General features: G+C 41.7%; 1 protein-coding gene across 1 annotated transcript in view; it reads right to left on the reverse strand.

Moving 5' to 3' along the window:
* Positions 1-15003, reverse strand: part of SIK3 (SIK family kinase 3) — a 772688-nt gene that overhangs the window by 468380 nt on the left and 289305 nt on the right. The window lies entirely within an intron of this gene.

Genomic DNA, 15003 nt, shown 5'->3' on the forward strand with positions numbered 1-15003 from the left:
CGAGGCCACACAGGAGCGATGAAAATCACTGTAGCCCTCTCCTGTTTAATCCGAGCAATCACCCGGGGAAGGAGAGCAAACGGTGGAAACACATAAGCTAGGTTGAACGATCAAGGCACTGCCAAGGCATCTATCAGTTCAGCCTGAAGATCCCTAGACCTGGATCTGTACCTGGGGAGCTTGGCATTCTGATGAGTTGCCATAAGATTCAGCTCCGGTCTGCCCCATCTGAGAATCAGGGTGGCAAAGACCTCCGGATGGAGTTCCCATTCCCCCGGATGAAATGTCTGTCTGCTCAAAAAATCCGCTTCCCAGTTGTCCACTCCTGGGATGTAGATTGCTGACAGACAAGAGTGAGCCTCCGCCCACCAAATTATCTTGGATACTTCTGTCATCGCTAAGGAACTCCTTGTTCATCCCTGATGATTGATGTAAGCCACAGTCGTGATGTTGTCCGACTGAAACCGGATGAACTTGGCCATAGCCAACTGAGGCCAAGCCTGAAGCACATTGAATACTGCTCTTAATTCCAGAATATTGATTGGAAGTAGAGACTCCGACCAAGTCCACACACCCTGAGTCTTCAGGGAATTCCAGACTGCGCCCCAACCTAGAAGGCTGGCGTCCGTTGTCACTATCACCCATGAAGGTCTGTGGAAGCACGTCCCTTGGGACAGATGATTCGGCGACAAGCACTAAAGAAGAGAGTCTCTTGTCTCCTGATCCAGATCTATCTGAGTAGATAAATCTGCATAATCTCCAATCCACTGCCTGAGCATGCTCAGTTGTAGAGGTCTGAGATGAAAACAAGCAAACTGAATGATGTCCATAGCTGCCACCATCAATCCAATTACCTCCATGCACTGAGCCACTGATGGCCGAGGACTGGACTGAAGGGTTCGGCATATATTCAGAATCTTTAATTTTCTGACTTCCGTCAAAAAGATTTTCATGGATACAGAGTCTATTAGAGTTCCCAGAAAGGGAACCCTTGTCTATGGAATTAATTAACTCTTTTCTATAGTCACCTTCCACCCGCGAGTCCTTAGAAAGGATAGGATAATGTTGGTATGAGACTTTGTCAGCTGATAAGACGACGCCTGGATCAGAATATTGTCCAGATAAGGCGCCACTGCAAAGCCCCACGGTCGGAGAACCGCTAGCAGAGACCATAGAACCTTTGTGAAGATCCTGGATGCCGTGGCCAACCCGAAAGGAAGGGCCACAAACTGAAAATGTTTGTCCAGAAAGGCAAACCTCAGAAACTGGTGATGATCTTTGTGGATAGGAACATGAAGGTATGCATCCTTTAAAACCACTGTAGTCATATATTGACCCTCCTGGATCAATGGAAGAATTGTCCGAATAGTTTCCATCTTGAAGGATGGGACTCTGAGAAACTTGTTTAGACTCTTGAGGTCTAAAATGGGTCAGAACGTTCCCTCTTTCTTGGGAACCACAAAAAGATTTGAGTAAAACCCCTGCTCCTGTTCCTGTATTGGAACGGGACAAATTACTCCCATAGTGGAGAGGTCTTTTACACAACGTAAGAACGCCTCTCTTTTTATCTGGTCTGCAGACAATCGTGAAAGAAGAAACCTTCCCCTTGGGGAGGAATTTTTGAACTCCAGCTGAAACCCTTGAGACACGATTTCCAGTGTCCAGGGACAAAGAGAGAAAAAGTCTGCCCCCTACTAGATCGGGGGCCGCCCCTTCATGCTGTTTTGGGAGCAGTAACGGGCTTCTTGGGTTGTTTACCCTTGTTCCAAGCCTGGTTTGGTCTCCAGATGGACTTGGTTTGTGTAAAGTTCCCTTCCTGTTTAGCGGAGAAGAAGAAGGGACTCCCTGGAAATTTCGAAAGGAACGAAAATTACTCTGTTTACCCCTCTGTTTAGCTGCTTTACCCTGAGGTAGGAGGTGACCCTTACCTCCCGTAATGTCAAAAATGATTTCTTTCAAGTCAGGCCCGAACAGGGTCTTTCCTTTGAAAGGAATGCCCAAAAGCTTTGATTTAGAGGACACATCCGCAGACCAAGATTTTAACCATAAAGCTCTTCGCGCTAAAATGGCAAATCCTGCATTCTTAGCCGCCAACTTTGCGATCTGAAAGGCGGCATCCGTAACAAAAGAATTAGCCAGCTAAAGGGCCTTAATTCTATCTAGTATTTCCTCTAAAGGAGTCTAAGTCTTAAGACACTCTTCTAAGGCGTCAAACGAAAAGGCAGCTGCAGTTGTAACTGGTACAATACAAGCCATCGGTTGTAATAGAAAACCCTGATGAATAAATAGCTTTTTTAGAAGACCCTCCAACTTTTAATCCATAGGATCTTTAAAAGCACAACTGTCCTCAATAGGAATAGTTGTACGCTTTGCCAGGGTAGATATAGCTCCGTCCACCTTAGGGACCATTTGCCAAGAATCCCGAACAGTGTCAGCTATAGGATACATTTTCTTAAAATTAGGAGAAGATGAAAATGGGACACCCGGTGTTTCCCATTCCCGTGTAATAATTTCCGAAATTCTCTTAGGAACCGGAAACACATCAGAATAAGAAGTATTTGTCCATCTTAAACAATTTCTCTGGTGGGACCACAATAGAGTCACAGTTGTCCGGTCAGCAAAACCTCTCAAAGCAACAGGCTGAGGTGTTCAAGTTTAAATCTGAAAGACATGACGTCTGAATGAATCTGTCTGGGGTAAGGCACTCTCTGAGTCAGATAGTTCCCCCTCAGACAGGGTCTCCCTAGCCCACAACTCAGAGCCCTGGGAGGGTACATCGGAGATAGCCATCAAAGCATCAGAAGTCACAGCGACCACATGGGCTTCTGTCCTGCTACATTTGCCTTGTAACACTGGCAACTTAGATAAAACTTCTGTAAGGGTGGATGACATAACTGCAACCATATCCTGCAGAGTAAATGAAGTGGACGCGGTTGAGGAACACGGCGTCGCTTGGGTGGTCGTTAAAGGTTGTGACGCTTGGAGAGAAAGTTGCGGCATACCCTGAGTTTCATCAGTCTGAGAAGCATCCTTAGACATACTTGCATTAAAGAAAATTTGTTCTTTACATTGTAACGTCCTTTCAGTACATGAGGGACAAAAAGTAATAGGGGGTTCCACATTGGCATCTAAACACATAGAACAGATACTTTCCTGAAGTTCAGCCATGTTAAACAAACTAGCAATATTGGTCGATTTTTACGTGATATAATCAGCTTTGAAAATCAAATCTTATAGGGAAATGTTTGAATTAAAACAAGCCTACTGTGTCTTTAAAAAATAAATACGCAATCATTTTTCTGCTTGCAGCAATAATATTTTTGCCACAATAGGGAGCACCATACAAAACTTAGTAAATACTGCTCTGTTTATCCAGTTCAGCTATGCACAAAGTTTAATAAAAACCTAGACACATGCACCTCGCCACAGCTCTTCTGCAGCGACTACCTGCCCCCAGAAACACACTGAATCTTCCGTGAGCGGCTCTCCCAAGTCTATTTGTGAACTTGAATACACAAACTGACTTAGGCCACACCGGAGCCCAGAGACCTGCTGCCGATCGAGGATCCGGTGAGTACTGCGCAGATGAGAGTGCTAAATCAGGCCCCGCCCATCGTGGGCGTAACACAAGTCTAACCGAGACACCCCATGGGAAGAAAAACATGTTGGTTACCTAAAACAAATGCAGAGAACCGCCAATGTGCCCCTCCTAAACACACACTCTCTTTACCAGCTATACGTTTCTCTGTCAGATAACGTTAGCCCTTAGGGAATAAACCGCATCTCCCAGCGTAAGCCCATTCAATATTGAAATATAAGTGAATTGCCCAAAACACAGTTGATAGCAAATAACAAAAAAGGGGATTCCAGGTACACCATTTAATTTACACTGTGCATACTGCTTACCCCTCCCCAGTACAGGGAATAAATGTCAGTCGGTTCTGATATAGTTTCCCCAGAAGCAAATGACTGAACATACCTCAATGCTGAGCGCAGCACGATACAGTTCCACACACAGAAGATGTTCTTTTCACCACCTTCAACGATTTGTGGGAACCAGCAGGATCTTAGATAATGATTGCTAAGATCATCAACATTAGGGCAGAAAATGAAATGTCTCCACTCCTCTTGGGAAGTCGTTGACTGACGATTTCTCCCTGAGACAAATAGTACTCACTGGTACCATTTTAAAAATAAAAAACTTCTTGATTGAAGTATCTAAACTAACACCTCACTTTACCTCTTCCTATCACTAACACAGGCAAAGAGAATGACTGGGGTGGAAGGGAAGGGAGGAGCTATATATACAGCTCTGTTGTGGTGCTCTTTGCCTCCTCCTGCTAACCAGGAGGCGTAATCCCATAAGTAAGGATGAAATCCGTAGACTCGTCTTATCTTGTAAAAGAAATTGCAGGCCTAAGAAGATGACTTGAATATAAATAAGCTTTCCTTAGATAAGATTCAAGTTTCCTATCTAAAGTATCTTTAAAAGAAGTACTAACTTCCGTAGCAATAGTAGTACGTTTAGCAAGAGTAGAGATAGCCCCATCAACTTTGGGGATCTTTTCTCAAAACTCCAATCTAACTTCTGGCAAAGGACACCATTTTTTAAACCTTGACGAAGGAATAAAAGAAGTACCAGGCTTATTCCATTCCTTTGAAATCATATCAGAAATAGCATCAGGAACAGGAGAAACCTCTGGAATAACCACAGGAGGTTTATAAACACAATTTAAACGTTTACTAGTTTTAATATCAAGAGGACTAGTTTCCTCCATATACAATGTAATCAACACTTCTTTTAACAAAGAACGAATATACTCCAATTTCAATAAATAAGAGGATTAATCAGTGTCAATATCTGAGGCAGGATCTTCTGAATCAGATAGCTCTTCATCAGAGAAGTATAATTCAGTATGTTGCTGGTCATTTAAAATTACTTCAAACTTATGACAAGTTTTAAAAGACCTTTTGTTTATTAGAAGGCGGAATGGCAGACAAAGCCTTCTGAATAGAATCAGAAATAAAAAATAAAAAAAATTACAGGTATATCTTGTGCATTAGATGTTGAGGGAACAGCAACAGGTAATGAACTACTACTGATGGATACATTTTCTGCATGTAAAAGTTTATCATGACAACTATTACAAACCACAGCTGGAAGTATAATCTCCACAAGTTTACAACAAATGCACTTAGCTTTGGTAGAACTGTTATCAGGCAGCAGGGATCCAACAGTGAATTTTGAGACAGGATCAGATTGAGACATCTTGCATCTTGCAAATGTAAGAGAAAAAAACAACATATAAAGCAAATATATCAATTTCCTTATATGGCAGTTTCAGGAATGGGAAAAAATGCAAACAGGATAGCCCTCTGACATAGAAAAAGGCAAGAGGCAAATAGGTATGCAGTGTTAAATAATGAAAATATTTGGCGCCAAGTATGACACACAACAAACAGAAAAATATTTTTTGGCGACAAAAACGTCCGGAAACGACACAGTCGCATCATAGATGACACAACCTTGTGAAAGGACCCGGCGTCAACTAAGACAATGTAAATGATAAATTTGCGTCTACTAACGTAATTTTGCGCCAAAAAAATCTTGCGCCAAGAATGACGCAATAAACTTTGGCATTTTGCGCCCTTGCAAGCCTAATTCTGTCCACGAATTTTAAAAATGACAGTCAATTGAAAAAAAAAAGACTACACCCCAGGTAAGAAATACATTTCTAAAAAATTCATTTCCCAGATATGAAACTGACAGTCTGCAAAAGGAAATATACTGAAACCTGAATCATGGCAAATATAAGTACAAAACATATATTTAAAACTTTATATAAATACCTTAAGTGCCAAACCATAGCTGAGAGTGTCTTAAGTAATGAAAACATACTTACCTGAAGAAACCCATCCACGTATAGCAGATAGCCAAACCAGTACTGAAACAGTTATCAGTAGAGGTAATGGAATATGAGAGTATATCGTCGATCTGAAAAGGGAGGTAGGAGATGAATCTCTACGACCGATAACAGAGAACCTATGAAATAGATCCCGTGAGGAAAACCATTGCATTCAATATGTGATACTCCCTTCACATCCCTGACATTCACTGTACACTGAGAGGAAACGGGCTTCAAAAATGCTGAGAAGCGCATATCAACGTAGAAATCTTAGCACAAACTTATTTCACCACCTCTATAGGAGGCAAAGTTTGTAAAACTGAATTGTGGGTGTGGTGAGGGGTTTATTTATAGGCATTTTGAGGTTTGGGAAACTTTGCCCCTCCTGGTAGGATTGTATATCCCATACGTCAAAAGCTGATGGACTCCTGCCAATTACATGAAATAAATTAGAGATTTCTTTACTTGTAACTCAAGTTATGTGATTTATCTGATAAAGTGCCCGTGTTCCAGGATTTATTTAGGAGAGACCACAAGAAGGATACGTGATCGTATCACTGAACATAAATCAAACATTAGGTACAATAATAAAGATGCGTCTGTGTTTCATCTCATTTCCTGGAAGCAGGGCAATTTATCAGCCCAATTAAGATGGCAGATCATTGACCACATTAAACTGCCTAGAAGAGGGGGCAATAGGGAATTATTATTAAAAAGAAAAGAATTGTTTTGGATATCTACACTTAACTCAATGAGGCCTTTTGGAATGAATAAAGATTACGATGTATCAGTATTTATGTAGTTTATTCAATTCAGTACAGTGTACAAAGGTATTTTTCTTAATGTTTTTAAACTTTTTTTTGTATATTTTCTATTTTGATACATTAAACTTGTAGTACTCAGGATTTACCAGTAGATGGAGTAGGTGAGTGTTTACCTGGCCTGAACATGTATCATAATTGATTAAACACCTACAGGTGTATGCTAATTAGGTAACCTGTGTGGCTACAAAACAGAGAGTTTGTGAATAGTATTACATTGTATGACTAAGGGTGTATAAGCTGAAACGTTACTGCTATTTTTGAACTTTTGAATCCTTCCCTAAATAAAGAAAAGATTTGGAAGCTTATGCTGTGGACACCTTTGTTTATTGGATGCTTTGGGTCTTGTCATGTTGAAAAATGAAGTTCCTCTTCATGGTCAGCTTTCTAGCAGAAGCCTGAAGATTTTGTGCCAATATTGACTGGTATTTGGAACTGTTCATAATTCCCTCTAGCTTAACTAAGGCCCCAGTTCGAGCTGAAGAAAAACAGCCCCAAAGCATGATGCTGCCACCACCATGCTTCACTGTGGGTATGGTGTTCTTTTGGTGATGTGCAGTGTTGTTTTTGTGCCAAACATATCTTTTGGAATTATGGCCAAAAAGTTTCATCAGACCCTAACACCTTTTCCCACATGCTTTTGGGAGACTTCAGATGTGTTTTTGCAAAATGTAGCCTGGCTTGGATGTTTTTCTTTGTAAGAAAAGGCTTTTGTCTTGCCACTCTAACCCATAGCCCAGACATAAGAAGAATACGCGAGATTGTAGTCACATGTACCACACAGCCAGTACATGCCAGATATTCCTGCAGCTCCTTTAATGTTGCTGTAGGCCCTCTTGGTAGCCTCCCAGACCAGTTTTCTACTCGTCTTTTCATCAATTTTGGAGAGACGTCCAGATCTTGGTAATGTCACTGTTGTGCCATATTTCCTCCACTTGATGATGACCTTCTTCACTGTGTTCCATGGTATATCTAATGCCTTGGAAATTCTTTTGTACCCTTCTCCTGACTGATACCTTTTAACAATGAGATCCCTCTGATGCTTTGGAAGCTCTCTTTGGACCATGGCTTTTGCTGTGGGATGCGACTAAGAAAATTTCAGGAAAGACCAACTAGAGCAGCTGAACTTTATTTGGGGTTAATCAGAGGCACTTTAAATGATGGCAGGTGTGTACTGTCTCCTATTTAACAGGATTTTGAATGTGTGTGCTTAATTCTGAACACAGCTACATACACAGTTATATATATGTGCACACTTATGCAACCATATTATTTTAGGGTTTTTTTTTGTTTTCTTACCTCCACCTAAAAGATTTCATTTTGTTTTTCAATTGAGATGTACAGTTTATAGGTCACATTAAAGGTGGAAAAAGTTCTGAAATGATTTATCTTTGTCTCATTTTTTGACATCACAGAAACCTGACATTTTAACAGGGGTGTGTAGACTTTATATATATATATATATATGAGAGACAACCCGTATGTTAAGGGATAGGATAACAGAGCACCTTTGCAATATTAAGAAAGGAAATCCAGGCACTCAACTCTACAAACATTTCAGAGAAGTACATAATAATAAATTATCAGCTCTAAAATATTGGGGATTATATAGAGTTAAACATAATTGGAGAGGAGTTAACTTTGAAAAAAATATCTTAAGAAAAGAAGCCAAATTTTTTATATAATTTTAACACAATACACCCACATGGGCTAAACTCAGAATTAGATCTGTTCCCTTTTTTAGGTTCCTAATAAATTACAGATCATAGCAGAATTATTACTTATCCTTCCATAACCTGACTCTAAATTATGGCTTAAAACCAGAAAAAAGGGAAATTTATTCTTACCTGATAAATTTATTTCTTTTATGATACGATGAGTATTGTGGGATAACGCCTCCTGGTCAGCAGGAAGAGGCAAAGAGCTCCACAGCAGAGCTGCATAAATAGCTCCTCCCTTCCCTCCCAACCCAGTCATTCGACCGAAGTTAGGAAGAGAAAGGAAAAGCCAAGGAGCAGAGGTGACTGAAGTTTAACAAAAATAAAGACCTGTCTCATAAAAACAGGGAGGGCTGTGGACTCATCGTATCATAAAAGAAACAAATTTATCAGGTAAGAATAAATTTCCCTTTTCTTTTACAAGATATGATGAGTCCAAGGATTTCATCCTTACTTGTGGGATACAATACCAAAGCAATAGGACACGGATGAAACGGGAGGGACAAGACAGGGAACCTAAATGGAAGGCACCACTGCTTGAAGAACCTTTCTCCCCAAAACAGTCTCGGACAAGGCAAAAGTATCAAATTTGTCAAATTTTGAAAAAGTGTGAAGTCGCAGCTTTTCAAATCTGTTCCACAGAAGCATCATGTTTAAATGCCCATGAGGAAGCCACAGCCCTAGTGGAATGAGCCGTAATACGTTCAGGAGGCTGCTGTCCAGCAGTCTCATATGCAAAACGAATGATACTCTTCAGCCAAAAAGAAAGAGGTAGCCGTAGCTTTCTGACCCCTAGGCTTCCCAGAAAAAACAAAAAACAGGGAAGAAGATTGACGAAACTCCTTAGTTGCCTGTAAATAAAACTTCAAGGCACGGACCACGTCCAAATTATGTAACAGTCCCTCCTTCTTAGAAGAAGGGTTAGGACACAAGGAAGGAACAACAATTTCCTGATTAATATTTTTTATTTGAAACAACCTTAGGAAGAAAACCAGGTTTGGTACGCAACACTACCTTATCTGCATGGAAAATAAGATAAGGAGAATCACATTGTAATGCCGAAAGCTCAAACTCTGCGAGCAGAAGAAAAAGAAACCAAAAATAAAACTTTCGAAGATAATAACTTAATATCTATGGAATGCATAGGTTCAAACGGAACCCCTTGAAGAACATTAAGAACTAAATTCAAACTCCAAGGAGGAGCAATTGGTCTAAACACAGGCCTGATTCTAGTCAGAGCCTGACAAAAGGATTGAAAATATGGAACATCTGCCAGACACTTGTGATGCAAAATAGACAAAGCAGAAATCTGTCCCTTTAAGGAACTTGCTGACAACCCTTTCTCCAATCCTTCTTGGAGAAAAAACAAAATCCTGGGAATCCTAACCCTACTCCATGAGTAGCCCTTGGATTTGCACCAATAAAGATATTTACGCCATATCTTATGGTAAATCTTTCTAGTAACAGGCTTACGAGCCTGGATCAAGGTATCAATGACCGAATCAGAGAACCCTCTCTTAGATAAAATCAAGCGTTCAATCTCCAAGCAGTCAGCTGCAGAGAAATTAGATTCGGATGATGGAAGGGTCCCTGAATGAGAAGGTCCTGCCTCAATGGAAGCTTCCACGGTGGAAGAGATGACATGTCCACCAGATCGGCATACCAAGTCCTGAGAGGCCATGCAGGAGCGATGAGAATCACCGAAGCCCTCTCCTGTTTGACTCGAGCAATCACCCGGGGAAGGAGAGCAAATGGAGGGAACACATAAGCTAGGTTGAACGACCAAGGCACTGCCAAGGCATCTATCAGTTCAACCTGAGGATCCCTGGACCTGGATCCGTATCTCCGGAGCTTGGCATTCTGACGAGACGCCATGAGATCCAGCTCCAGCCTGCCCCATCTGAGAATCAGGCTGGCAAATACTTCCGGATGGAGTTCCCATTCCCCCAGATGAAACGTCTGTCTGCTCAAAAAATCCGCCTCCCAAATGTCCACTCCTGGGATGTGGATAACTGACAGATAACAAGAGTGAGCTTCCGCCCACTGAATTATCCTGGTTACTTCTGTCATCGCTAAGGAACTCCTTGTTCCTCCCTGATGATTAATGTAGGCTACAGTCGTGATGTTGTCCAACTGGAATCTGATGAATTTGGTCGAAGCCAACTAATGCCAAGCCAGAAGCGCATTGAATATTGCTCTCAACTCCAGAATGTTGACGGGAAGTAGGGACTCCGAACAAGTCCATACACCTTGAGCTTTCAAGGAATTCCAGACTGCTCCCCATCCTATCAAACTGGCATCCGTTGTCACTATCTCCTATGTGGGCCTGCGGAAGCATGTCCACTGGGACAGATGATCCAGCGACAACCACCACAGAATAGAGTCCCTTGTCTCCTGATCTAGATCTATTTGAGGAGACACATTTGCATAATCTCCATTCCACTGTCTGAGCATGTTCAGTTGTAGAGGTCTGAGATGAAAACGTGCAAACGGAATGATGTCCATCGCTGCCACCATTAAGCCAATTACCTACATGCACTGAGCCACTGACGGCTGAGGATTGGACTGAAGAGATCCGCATGTGTTCAGAATTTTTAACTTTCTGACTTCCGTCAAAAAGATCTTCATGGCTAGAGAGTTCCCAAGAAAGGAACCATTGTCTGTGGAACAAGTGAACTTTTCTCAAGATTCACCTTCCACCCATGAGTCCTTAGAAAGGACAGAACAATGTGGGTATGGGACTTTGCTAGCTGATAAGACGACGCCTGGATCAGAATATCGTCCAGATAAGGCGCCATAGCAATGCCCCGCGGTCTTAGAACCGCAAGCAGAGATCCCAGAACTTTTGTGAAAATTATGGGTGCCGTGGCTAGACCAAAAGGAAGGTGCCACAAAATGAAAATGTTTGTCCAGGAAGGCAAACCTTAGGAACATGTGATGATCCCTGTGTATAGGGATATGAAGATACGCCTCCTTTAGATCCACGGTAGTTATATATTGACCCTCCTGGATCAATGGAAGGATGGTCTGAATAGTTTCCATCTTGAAGGATGGAACTCTGAGAAACTTGTTTAGACTTTTGAGATCTAAAATGGGTTGAAACGTTCCCTCTTTTTTGGGAACTACAAAGAGATTTGAGTAAAACCCCTGCCCCTGTTCCTGAATTGGAATGGGACATATTACTCCCATGAGGGATAGATCTCCTACACAGCGTAAGAACGCCTCTCTTTTTATCCGGTCGACAGATAATCGTGAAAGAAGAAACCTTCCTCTGGGGAAGGAATTTTTGAACTTCAACTGATACCCTTCAGACACGATTTCTAGTGACCAGGGATCCTGAACGTCTCTGATCCAAGCCTGGACGAAGAGAGAAAGTATGCCCCCTACTAGATCCGGTCCCGGCTCGGGGCCGCCCCTTCATGCTGTCTTGGTAGAAGCAGCAGGCTTCTTGGGTTGTTTACCCTTCCAAGTCTGGTAGGGTCTCCAGGTGGACTTGACTTGAGAAAAATTCCCTTCCTGTTTAGTGGAAGAGGGGATTCCCTTGAAATTTGGAAAGGAACGAAAATTACTCTGTCGTCCCCTTTGCTTAGATGTTTTATCTTGAGGGAGGAGGTGACCTTTACCTCCCGTAATATCAGAAATGATCTCCTTCAAGTCAGGCCCGAACAGGGTCTTTCCCTTGAAAGGAATAGCCAAGAGCTTAGATTTAGAGGATACATCCGCAGACCAAGATTTTAACCATAAGGCTCTTCATGCTAAGATGGAGAATCCTGCATTCTTAGTCGCCAATTTAGTGATCTGAAAGGAGGCATCCATAATAAAAGAATTAGCCAGCTTAAGGGCCTTAATTCTATCCTGTATTTCCTCTAAAGAAGTCTCAGTCCTAAGGGACTCTTCTAGAGCGTCAAACCAAAAAGCAGCCACAGTTTTAACTGTTACAATGCAGGCCGTCAGTTGCAAAAGAAACCCTTGATGAACAAAGTTTTTTGAGAAGACCCTCCAACTTCTTATCCATGGGGTCTTTGAAAGCACAACTGTCCTCTATAGGGATAGTCGTACGCTTAGCCAGGGTAGAGATAGCTCCCTCCACCTTAGGGATCGTCTGCCAAGAATCCCGCACAGTGTCAGCTATAGGGTACATTTTCTTAAACATAGGGGAAGGGGAGAACGGGATACCCGGTCTTTCCCATTCCCTAGCAATAATTTCCGAAATTCTCTTAGGAACCGGAAAGACATCAGAATAAGATGGGACCTCCAAGTATCTGTCCATCTTACTCAATTTCTCTGGAGGAACCACAATAGATTCACAGTCGTCCAGAGTCATCAAAACCTCCCATAGTAATAGACGGAGGTGTTCAAGCTTAAATCTGAAAGACATCACTTCCGAATCTGTCTGGGGTAATGCACTTCTTGAATCAGACCGTTCCCCCTCAGACAAAGCCTCCATACCCCCTAATTCAGAGCCCTGAGAGGGTACATCAGAGATCGCCATCAAAACATCAGAAGTCGCAGGGACCACCTGGGTCTCTTTCCTACTGCGTTTACCTTGCAAAGCTGGTAACTTAGATAAAACTTCTGATAGGGTGGATGACATAACTGCAGCCATATCCTGCAGAGTGAATGAAGCAGACGCAGTTGAAGAACACGGTGTCGCTTGAGCGGGCGTTAAAGGCTGTGACGCTTGGGGAGAAAGTTGTTGCATACCCTGAATCTCATCAGTCTGAGAACATTCCTTAGATACATCTTTATAAAAGAAAATTTGTTCTTTACACTGTATAGCCCTTTCAATACATGAGGGACAAAGCGTAACCGGGGGTTCCACAATGGCATCTAAACACATAGGACATGTACTTTGTTCAATGTCATCCATGATAACATAAGCAAAGGCAAGCTTGGTCAAAATACTGTTAATATATTGTAAAAATCAGTCCGAAGAACTTATAATAAAAAAAATTTTGGTGTACTGTGTCTTTAAGAAAAAACAACCTTCTGAATTAAAGCCCGATATATAAATAGGCAGAGAGAAGCTGTTTATATTTATATCTGTCTGCACACCTGCAAGAATAGTTTCAGGGCTGGATATATAATCTGGGTTCAGATTTAAGTTATAACCTCTCATGGGGAAAAAAAGACATTAAAAGCCAGCCTGAAGAACCGGAACAGTTTAAAACAGCTTATTTCAGCCATAACCAACAGGCGTCTGCTGTTATTTTTTCTGCAGTAAAAATTGGCACTCTCTCCTCACCCCTTTCCTGCCAGCCAACTTGCTGGTAGGTCATATCCAAAGTTCCTTGCCCGTGATGGTCCTGTGGGGACAAACTGCCCTGTTGAGTTGAGTGTTAATTGAAAGCATACCAGAACCCAGAACATAGAGACTTTTGATGTTTTCTCCTATGTGATTTACTCCTGATTAAGAGACTTCTGAGGGGGTGACCCAATATATAAAAGGGCTATTTCTACTCGCTGACCTCTTATCCTACTGTCTAACGAAGTGTGGACAGCGGGGAATACAGACGAGGTACTATTGCAGGCCCTGATTCCCCTCACCCTATCAGAATTGTTTTACGCATGGTAAACCCCTTTTATTTTCAAGCACAAATGAGTACAGTGAAAGCTTAAATTACCTAATTGAGGAATTCTTCTGGCATGTCTGAATAAACTAGAGAAGAAGGGTGGCTCTCTGACAGATTAAGGCCTCCTGGGTGGCTACGCGACCATTAGGGTGATAAGATTTTGAAGCACATATGACAATAAAGAGTAGAGTCCAGCACAAAGCACAAGTCCTCAAAGTGGTGAGAATATTTCCTCAGAGTGACTGCCACACTCCAATATCACAGTACAAAAAATAAAGAGAGGAAATATTTCTCATATAATCCAAGTCTTTTATTGATACAGGATCAGACAAAAAAAGACACAACAGATTTTGAAGCACAACAGCTAAAAAGCTAAATAACTGATCATTGATTTTTCATTTGTGAAGAGTATAAGACTCTTTTCTCTACCTTGCATCACCTCCCACAGTCAGAAGATGAAAAGTTGCACACAATCAGTTAAAGATTGTTTGTCCAAATCACAACAGAAAAAGAAACAGGCCCTGCTGGACCTATCACAAAAGATGGAACAAGAAGAAGATACAGGGGATATCCCCACTTTCCCTCAAAAGTCAACCTCCTCAAATGAGGCTCTACTAAAGCAGATAAAACAAATGTTCCATGAAGAAATGAGAGCGGCTCTTTCAGAGCTGAAACAAGATATTGCTGATATAAGTGAGAGAACTTCAGCAATTGAAGATAAAGTTGATGAAATAGTGGAAGAAATCCCAGAACTACAAGCTACAGTGAGCTCACAACAAGCTCAAATACAAAAATTAGAGGATCATCTGGAAGATCTGGAAAATAGATCTCGTAGATCTAACATTCGCATACGCAATTTACCTGAAAAGTATAATAACCTTCAAGACATCACACAGATCTTTCAACAACTACTACCAGAGGAAGATGCATCATTCCTTCTTATGAACAGAGTTCATCGAGCATTGGTGAAAGCTCCAACTCCTGG

Source organism: Bombina bombina, chromosome 8 (assembly GCF_027579735.1).
Source record: "Bombina bombina isolate aBomBom1 chromosome 8, aBomBom1.pri, whole genome shotgun sequence".
NCBI lineage: Eukaryota > Metazoa > Chordata > Amphibia > Anura > Bombinatoridae > Bombina > Bombina bombina.